At 44.1% G+C, this 9,172-nt stretch overlaps 2 protein-coding genes across 4 annotated transcripts in view; one reads left to right on the top strand and one right to left on the bottom strand.

Moving 5' to 3' along the window:
• NSMCE2 (NSE2 (MMS21) homolog, SMC5-SMC6 complex SUMO ligase) overlaps positions 1-3,044 on the bottom strand; it is a 273,303-nt gene extending 270,259 nt beyond the window's left edge. The window contains exon 1 of one of the 3 annotated variants that reach the window (XM_017530772.2): positions 2,964-3,044. The gene's annotated coding sequence lies outside the window, so the exon portion shown is untranslated. Of the gene's footprint in view, positions 1-2,876 lie in introns of all 3 variants that reach the window. The other 2 variants (XM_017530770.2, XM_017530771.2) reach the window with 2 other exon arrangements.
• WASHC5 (WASH complex subunit 5) overlaps positions 3,043-9,172 on the top strand; it is a 71,684-nt gene continuing 65,554 nt past the window's right edge. Inside the window, exon 1 of the mRNA XM_017530767.2 lies at positions 3,043-3,222. The gene's annotated coding sequence lies outside the window, so the exon portion shown is untranslated. The remainder of the gene's footprint in view (positions 3,223-9,172) is intronic.

The following is a 9,172-nucleotide window of genomic DNA, read 5'->3' as shown; positions in this document are numbered from 1 at the left end:
AAAAGAAAAGGAAGAGATGCCAGGGATTTCTCTCTCTCTCTCTCTCCCCCCACCACATGAAGACACAGAAAGAGGGCAGCCATCTACAAGCCAAGAAGAAAGTCCTCACCAGAATTCAACTATGCTGGCAACCTGATCTTGAATTTCTGGCCTCCAGAACTGTAAGAAATAAATTGCTGTTGTTTAATCCATCCAATCTATGATATACTGTTATGGTAGCCTGAACAAAGACGCAATATCTACGAAGATTAATGCAATTCGGTATAAATGGAAAGTATCTACCAAACGGTGGCTGTCACTATTTGCTTGAATGCAAAACTCACATTACTTGAGTGAAACTTCACTCTTGCAGAGGACCAAGGAAAAAATGATTCTGCTCTTTTGTAATTCTGGAGCAGGGAAAAGATTAAGACTGAGGTTGGATTGAGAAGCAAAGACAATGGATGGTGCAGAAAGATTGAATGGACATACTTTTCCCAATTTCTCCCAATAAATACAGCTAAGTACAAGGCAAAGACAACTCCCTTCTCTGACTCTAACAGCACCTTCTTTAATACAATTATAGTCTTTGGCAGTCACTCTACTTTGTTAGTAATTATCTTGAAAGATGTTCGCTGTGCTTCACAGCTAGTCCTCTGAAAATAGTCAATAAATGAATAAACTGTCTGCCTCAATCAAATGCACAGCTCTCTTTTCATTCTCCCATTCATACCCAACAGTCTTAATCCTAGCTCCAGACTTTGTTCGGGCTGGGCATGGTGGTTCATGCCTATAGTCCCAGCACTTTGAGAGGGCAAGGCAGGAAGATTGCTTGAGGGCAGGAGTTCAAAACCAGCCTGGGCAACACAGCGAGACCCCATCTCTACAAAAAAAAATATTTAAACTTACACAGACATGGTGACTTGTACCTGTTGTCCTAACTTCTTGGGAGGCTGAGGTGGGAGAACTCCTAGAGCCCAGGAGTCCGAGGCTGCAGTGAACTATGATCACGCTACCGCACTCTAGCTTGGGCAACAGTGAGACGCTGTCTCCAAAAAGGAAAAAAAGGACTTTGTTCATCCTCCTCCCACTGTGAGAAAACCTTCTCTTCAATTTTCTTTTCTTTCTTTTTTTTTTCAGGCAGTCTTGCTCTGTCACCCAAGCTGGGGTGCAATGGCCTCATCTCAGCTCACCACAACCTCCACTTCCTGGGTTCAAGGGATTCTCCTGCCTCTGCCTCTCAAGTAGCTGGGATTACAGGTGTGCATCAGGACATGCTGGTTAATTTTTTTATTATTTTTTTTTGTGTGTGTATTTTTAGTAGAGACGGGGTTTTGCTATGTTGACCAGGCTGGTCTTGATTCGCCCGCCTCAGCCTCCCAAAGTGCTGGGATTACAGGCATGAACCACCATGCCTGGCCCTCTTTTCAGTTTTCCATCTGGCCACACCTTACCCATTTGCTAAAGTCTTAATGTTGTGTCACCCAAAATTTATATGTTGAAATCCTAACTCCCAAGGTGATAGTATTAGGAGCTGGGGCTTTTTTGGGAGGTGATCCAACCCACCTTCAAGAGTAAAATTAGTGCCCTTTTAAAAGATGCTCCAGAGAGCTGCTTTGCCATCCCACCATGTCAGGACACAGCCAGAAGCCACCTATGAACCAGGAAACAGGCCCTCACCAGACACCAAATCTGCTGGCACCTCGTACTCTCCAGCCTCCAGAATTGCGAGAAATAAATTTCTGTTGTTCATAAGCTACCTAGTTTATGACATTCTGTTATAGAAGCCCAAATTGACTAAGACATCGTCTTTCATCGCTTGGTTTAAGTGGTTCTCAACCAAGTCAAGGGACATTTAGCAGTATCTGTAGACATTGTGGTTGGCATCTAGTAAGCAGAGGCCAGAGATGCTCTTAAAAATCCTACTATACACAGGACAGCCCTCATCACAGCCCCACAGCAAAAAAGAATCTAGCCTAAAATGTCAATAGTGCATCAGGTAAGAATAACTGGTTTAAATTAATCTCTCTTGGATGCCTCCCCAGCTAATAACACTGATCTTTTCTTCCCGGTACCTATGATCTCCAAGAAAGTTTAGAACAAGGTTGTGCATTTCCTGAGTTTTTTTTATCTGCGTGTTATTTATAGACAATATGCTGACTTGCTTTAAATCCGTGGGAGCCTGGTACAAGTCAGCAAGAGCTGCCTCTCCTTTTTCAACATTCAAGGATATACCCCTCTGTCTGAATCCTTCTCTTGTACAATCGCCTGTTCCTTCCCTCATGCTACCATTATCCATATCACATGCACATACACACAACATACTCTTATTATGAAACTCATCACAGCTATTTGCTCACATCTGCAGCTCCTTTATTCTGAGAACTCCTTAAAACTAGAACCCTGATATATTCTATTGCATATAAAGCAGTTTCTCACACAAAATGGGGGATCAATAAAGATTTGGCAAGTTACAAAAATAATAACAGACATCATCATTTCTAGGTCACCTAGAATGCCATAAACCGCTGTCCCGGCACTTCATTCTCCTTCTCGCCAATTCTCAGTGCAATGTACACAAGCGAAGAGGAAAGAGGTCCAGAGAGTCTATTCAAATGACCTGACCGTGGCCTTGCTTTTAAAGTCAGTTCAAACCAGATCTATTTGGATCAAAAATCCGTGGTTTTGCCCCTATCCTCCACACCTGGGGCTAAAGAATGGAGATGGCGTCTCGGACAGGAGGGTAAACTGTCCCAGACTCACTATTGTGGCGTGAGAAGTGCCACAACCATAATCCAGGTCGACGGACTCCCGGCTCTGGGTCCCCGTGGAGCGCCCCTGAGGGAGGCGACAACTCCCGCCACCCTCCCCAACACTGTCCCCCGCTTCTGCCCTACCTGGCTGCCTGAGCTGTCTCCGTCTGGTGCCACACCAACTTCCCCCACCTGGACCCACCTCCTTTCCTCATCCCCCTTCGCCTATCGCTGCAAAGTGAGCGCGGGCTCTTGCGTCATCAGCCGTCGCCGGCGAGTGATCACATGACGCCCCTCCTTGCTCCCCGCCGCTTCGGTCATGTGACAGCCTTGGGCGTCAGGGGACGGAAGCGGTACTCGAACCCGGTCCTGGTCGGGGACTGTGGTTAGAAGAGGACCGTCACCGTGAGGGAGGAGTGGGACCCAGGTGCGGACTCCGCGCGCGACCGCGTGCCCTGCGCGTGCGCCGCTGGCGCGGCCCTGCTGACAGGTGAGTGGGGATGCAGTGCGCGCGCCCCGTTTTTGCACTGCCCCCTTCCCCTCCCCGCTGGGCCGCGCTAGCCACGGGGAGGCTTGCAGCGTCGCGTGCAGCCTGGATGGGAGACTTGTGATGGAGGGCTTAGGGGTCTTCTGGGGCGGGGGCTGCAGTCCAGCTCTTCGTCTCCGCTTGGGGGAAATCATTTTACACACCCCTTCCTCGTTTTAGGAAGCGCCGTTGCGCTGCTGGGTCCGAATCTCACCCTCCCAAGTTTCCAGGAACACTGCTGTGTGGATACCGTCGTTATTTCTCTATTTGCTATTGAGAAAACTGAAAGGCTAGTGAGGACTTTTACAGTCTGACGGCCCAGATTTGCATTCTAGTTATGCCATGGGCTATGAGTTTGAGCAAGTCATTGCTGTTTGCTGCGCCTTAATGCCTTCACCTGTGACAGACTCATGCCAAAATCCTTTTCATTTTTGGGGGAAAAAATGTTCCCAGGGTCCTGATTACTCTATGATCGGACAGGAAAAAGAAAAAAGTCACAGAGCCATGCAACTGCGTCTCCTGATTGCAAGTGCGTGGAACTCCATCAAACATCAGTAAGAGGTAGTGAGCTAGAAGTTTTTCTTACTGTCTTTGTGCACAACAAGGGACACCTTCCCTAATTGTCCTACATCTGCCTTTCCCAGGATTTCAGGATCAGCCTCATTTCAGAACTTTTCTGGAAAACTTATGCAGCTTGCATTTATCTTGATCAACAACCATTATATTTTGTTTGTGATAATGGATTTATGGAGATTAGTGCTTCCTTTATGGAACTGAGGTTTTGCGAAAGGCTTAAAAATAAGAACTGCCTTTTATCCTCTGAATAGGGTAAACAGTGTTTTCCCACGACAGTTGGATTTCCTTAAGAAACATTGTTCTGTACTCTGAGTAATTGGTGTAATGATGGCATGTTTCATTCTTGAAAGCATGTCTTTTGATTAGGATTACCTCCCAAACTGAAAATCACAGTTCCATGCCAAATTCTTAAAAATGAAGTTACCAGCACTCTAACTTTTAAAAGAAAATGTAGTGGGATCTCTGGTTCCATTTGATGCCGATGGTAATATAGCCCGTGTTGAGAAAACTGATCTTTCAGAGTTTTCTTAATCCCTAGCATCAAAAGAACCTCTGAAAGGATAATTTAGCATTGCTGCTTCTACAGTGTTTATTTGGACCTAATTCTAAAGTGGTTTTTGAAGACTTAACTTTGTCATAACACTATGTAAAGCTATCCACCTACTTCCTAGGTAGCTACAACTTGCTTAGGCTTTTTTTTTTTTTTTTTTTTGAGATGGAATCTTGCTCTGCCACCAGGCTGGAATGCAGTGGCATGATCTTGGCTCAACCTCTGCCTCTGGGTTCAAGGGATTCTCCTGCCTCAGCCTTCCGAGTAGCTGGGACTATAAGCATGCGACACCACGCCCAGCTAATTTTTATATTTTTAATAGAGATGGGGTTTCACTATGTTGGCCAGGATGGTCTCAATCTCCTGATGTGATCTGCCCACCTTGGCCTCCCAAAGTGCTGGGATTACAGGTGTGAGCCACTGCTCCTGGCCAGGCATTTTTAATGATGATTCTTAGATTCTGTTCTTCACCACCAGTACTTCAACCAACAGAGGGCTATTTACCAAATACTCTAGCCAATTATATTTGTGCAAATTATGGAAATTCCATTTGTTACATGGAAAATATAACTAGTCCAGGTTAGGAGGTCTAGCACATAAAATGTAACTAAGTGATTTCCTTCTTTCAGTTAATCTCGTTTTAACTCCTTCCATCTTCAAAAACTTAGCAGGAGATACTTGCATTATTAGAAATAGAAAACACAAGTGCTCTTCATGGGGCAAAAGAGATTATAAGCAGTGAGTTCATTTCAGTAAAAGTATGTTAAATATAATTCATATTTTGATTTGGCATTAAAAAATTTAATATAAAGTTTATATATAGAATTTTAGAAAGGCGATTCACCTAAGTAATAAAGACCCATAATATTTGTTTTACTATTGCCAAACATATTTGATTATTATTAGCCTTCTCATGTTCCTTTAAAGTCGTCTACAGTATAATTTTAGAGTAAGGGCCTAAGGATTAAAATAAGAGATTCACATATAAAGGTCTTGATTTCTGTCATTATCCCAGACTGAAGCTTCCCTGAATGTGTGCATGCAGGTGCTGAATCTGTCTGTCCTTCTCTATGTTGGGAGAGAGTAGAGTCAAAGGCAGGTAGTGTTACTTTGCTGTAAGATGTTTTTCCCAGGGACACTGTTGTCCTGTCATGGTATCCAAAATCTGGTAGCCGTTGGACCTGTTCATCATAGCTTCCCCTCCTCTTTATGAGTCTAGATCAAGGGTTTCCAAACCAAGGCCTGCAGGCCACATGCGGCCCAGGATGGCGTTGAATGTGGCCCAAGACAAATTTGTAAATTTTCCTAACACATTTTGAGTTTTTTTGCAATTTTTTAAAAGATCATCAGCTATTGTCGGTATTAGTTTATTTTATGTGTGGCTCAAGACAATTCTTCTTGCAATATGGCCCAGGAAAGCTGAAAGATTGGACACCCCTGGTGTAAAGTTTCATCTACTTAGACCTGGGTTAGTTTGGTGGTCTTCAGAGGGCTTTAGTAGGTGACCGTTTTGCCCATTGTCCATTATTTCCCCTTTCCCTCTCTCCTTTCCCGAGCCAGACCATATCCATGCAGAAAATGAAATTTTCTGAAATTCAGCCTGTTGTGGTTTAACAAGCAAGCATCACAGAGGAAACTAAAAGAACTTGTTAATAATGTATGCCTTAATGTATATTAGCGGATACCTTCGTGAGCGTTCTAGACAGCTGTAGTGGCTTCTTGGCTCTCAGATCCAATCCAGTCTACTTCTTCTGTTTCTGCCCCTAGCTGACTCTGCTTTAGTCAGCTTGCTATTCCTTAGTACATCTAGAACATTCCTGCCCTGGGGCCTTTGCACTTGCTTGTAACCTCTGCTTGCAATGCCATTCTCAGGATCCTTAAATATTGCTGCATAATAAACTATGCCAAAACCTAGACAATAAACTTTATAGTACCTGTGATCAGGAGTCTCTTTGGGCTTAGCTGGCTGCCTTTGGCTCTGGGGCTTTTAGAACTTTGCAGTCAAACTTGGAACAAGGGGCTATGGTCTTATCTGAAGGCTGGACTGGGATTATAGAGATCTACTTTCAAGTTCACTCAGGTGGTTTTTGGCAAGCCCCAGTTCTTCATCATATGAGCTCCTCCACAGGGTTCTTTCACATCATAGCATCTTGCTTCCCCTAATCTAGCAAGCTAGAGAGGGTGACCAAGCCAGAAGTTAGTCTTTTTGCTATCTAATCTCAGAAGTGGTATCTTTCATTTCTGTTCTACTTCCTCTTCTTTTCTTTTTTTTTTTTTTTCCTTGAGATGGAGTCTTACTCTGTCATCCAGGTTGGAGTGCAGTGGTGCAATCTGAGTTCACTGCAGCCTCTGCTTCCTGGTTCATGGAATTCTGCCTCAGTCTCCCAAGTAGCTGCATGCCTTCCCTTGCAACAATCATTTTTCTTAGTTCTCAGGGCTAAGAAAGCAATCTGATTATAATAATATGGTAACTGGTTTCCGAAGATGGCTCCCAACAATTCCCTGCCGTTAAGTCAGTGCATAGAGCTCCTTAGGTGAAAGGGTGAACCTTATTTTCCCTTTCACTGAGTCTGGATTGAGTTTGTTTATTAGTTTGCTTGGCTGCCATAACAAAGCACCACAGACAGGGTGACTTAAACAAGATCAAGGTGTTGGTAGACTGTTTTCTTCTCAGGCTTCTCTCATTGGCTTGTAGCAGGCTATTTTCTTTCTGTGTCTTCACATGACCTTCCCATTGTTCCTTTCTTTTTATAGAGATGGGGTCTCACTATGTTGTCCAGGGCAGTCTCAAACTCCTGGGCTCAAGTGATCCTCCCATTCCAGCCTCCCAATGTGCCACAATTATAGACATGAGCTACCAAGCCTGGCCCTCCTTTGTATATTTCTGTGTCCAGATTTCCTCTTCTTACAAAGATACCAGTTATATTGGATTAGGGCCCATGCTAGTGACTTCATTTTAACTTAATCACCTCCTTAAAAACCCTGTCTCCAAATATAGTCACGTTCTGAGGTACTAAGTGTTAGGAATTCAACATAGAAATTCTGGGGGACCCAACTCAGCTCCTAACAGCTTGTGTCTTCCTTCCTTCAACCCAAAGAATACTGTAGAAGTAACTCTCTATCAATTCTAGGCCAAAGCCGTGAGGTCTGGCAATATCTCCTTTGGCTGTCTTTGGGTGTCCCAAGCTGCCATGTAAGATGTCTGGGAATCCTGCTAGAGAGATCACAGGAGTTACAAAGAGGAAAGACCATGCTGAGAGGGAAAAGTCCTGACACAGAAGAGCATGAAGAAAGCCAGCAGACAGCAAAAACTGAAGTGCTGACGTGTGATCTGGGTTGACCAGGTCCACTCAGCACCCAGCTCTTGAAGTCTTCCTAGTTGAAGTGCTAGACATGTAAGCATTCAGCTACTGCAGCCAGCCAAGCCCTCTGTCCCTTTTCCCAATTCCTAACCCACAGAATCATGATAAATTTTTAAAATATGGTATTGTTTTGGGCAAATAAGTCTTCGGGTAGTTTGCCATAGTGCTGAGATTGTTTTGAGGACTAACAGTACAAGTTGTCAATTTAAACAGCACGCTGATGCTGTTATTGTGATATTTCATTTTCTCTAATGCTGTGCAATAGTCACTGCTTCTGTTTAATAATGTCCATGTAGATATTTCTGTATCGTACTGCTGCATTTTTGTCCAATCTCTTTTCAGCTGTCTGCTTCTGCTGATTATTACAGTTGCCTTATAGGAATTGTGCCATTTGTCTTACCTTTGGAAAAAGAGAGCTGTGTCCTAAAAACCACCAGAAGTAGGTGAGGGAACATTCTTTAGAAATGTCTTTAGTCCTGGCAGCAGTGGCCCACACCTTTAATCCCAGCACTTTGGAAGGCCAGGGTAGGAGGACTGCTTGAGCTCAGGAGTTCAAGACCAGTCTGGGCAACAATAGTGAGAACTCATCTCTACTAAAAATCAAAAGAAATGTTAGCCAGGTATGGTGGTGCATGTCTGTAGTCCCACTGACAAGGGAGGCTGAGGGTGGGAGGATTGCTTGAGCCCTGGAGGTTGAGGCTGCGGTGAGCTCTGATCATGCCACTGTACTCCTGCCTGGGCGAGAGTGAAACCCGGTCTCAAAAACAAAAAGGTTTTCTCACATGCCAAGTATAGGAGATTCTTGCTATCAAGAATAGTTCACATCTGAAAAATGCTAGAGTGATTCTAAAGTATGGAAAAACATTTCATAAAAAGGAAAAGAAAAAGTTTTGATTACAAATGTATCTTGAAATTTATGAAAGTGAGCTCTATATATCATGTTGTGATAAGTGCTCTGAAGAAAAAGCATAATAAGGGATGGAGCATATACTCGTTTCCATAGAGCACCTTGGGCAGAAGTCAGAAGGAAATGAGAGAGCAAGCAGTTTGGATATCTGGGTATATCAGATGGTTAGCAGCTTCTAAAACGGTCCCTAATGATCTCCGGCTCCTGGTATTCATGTCCTGTGTAGGCTCCTTCTCTTGAGTGTAAGCTGACTTACTGACTCTCTCCTAAAGGAAAGAATAGGGCCAGGTTTGGTGGCTCATTCTTGTAATCCCAGCGTTTTGGGAGGCTGAGGCAGGAGGATCACCTGAGGTTAGGAGTTCGAGACCAGCCTAGCCAACATGGTGAAAACCTGTCCCTACTAAAAATACAAAAATTAGCCAGGTGTGGTGGCACATACCTGTAATCCCAGCTACTCGGGAAGGCTGAGGCAGGAGAATTCCATGAACCAGGAGGCAGAGGTTGCACTGAACTGAGATC

The sequence above is a fragment of the Cebus imitator genome, unplaced genomic scaffold (genome assembly GCF_001604975.1).
Source record: "Cebus imitator isolate Cc_AM_T3 unplaced genomic scaffold, Cebus_imitator-1.0 Scaffold68, whole genome shotgun sequence".
NCBI lineage: Eukaryota > Metazoa > Chordata > Mammalia > Primates > Cebidae > Cebus > Cebus imitator.
Note: the sequence above shows the minus strand (reverse complement) of the source record. Positions and strands in the feature narration are given on the sequence as shown.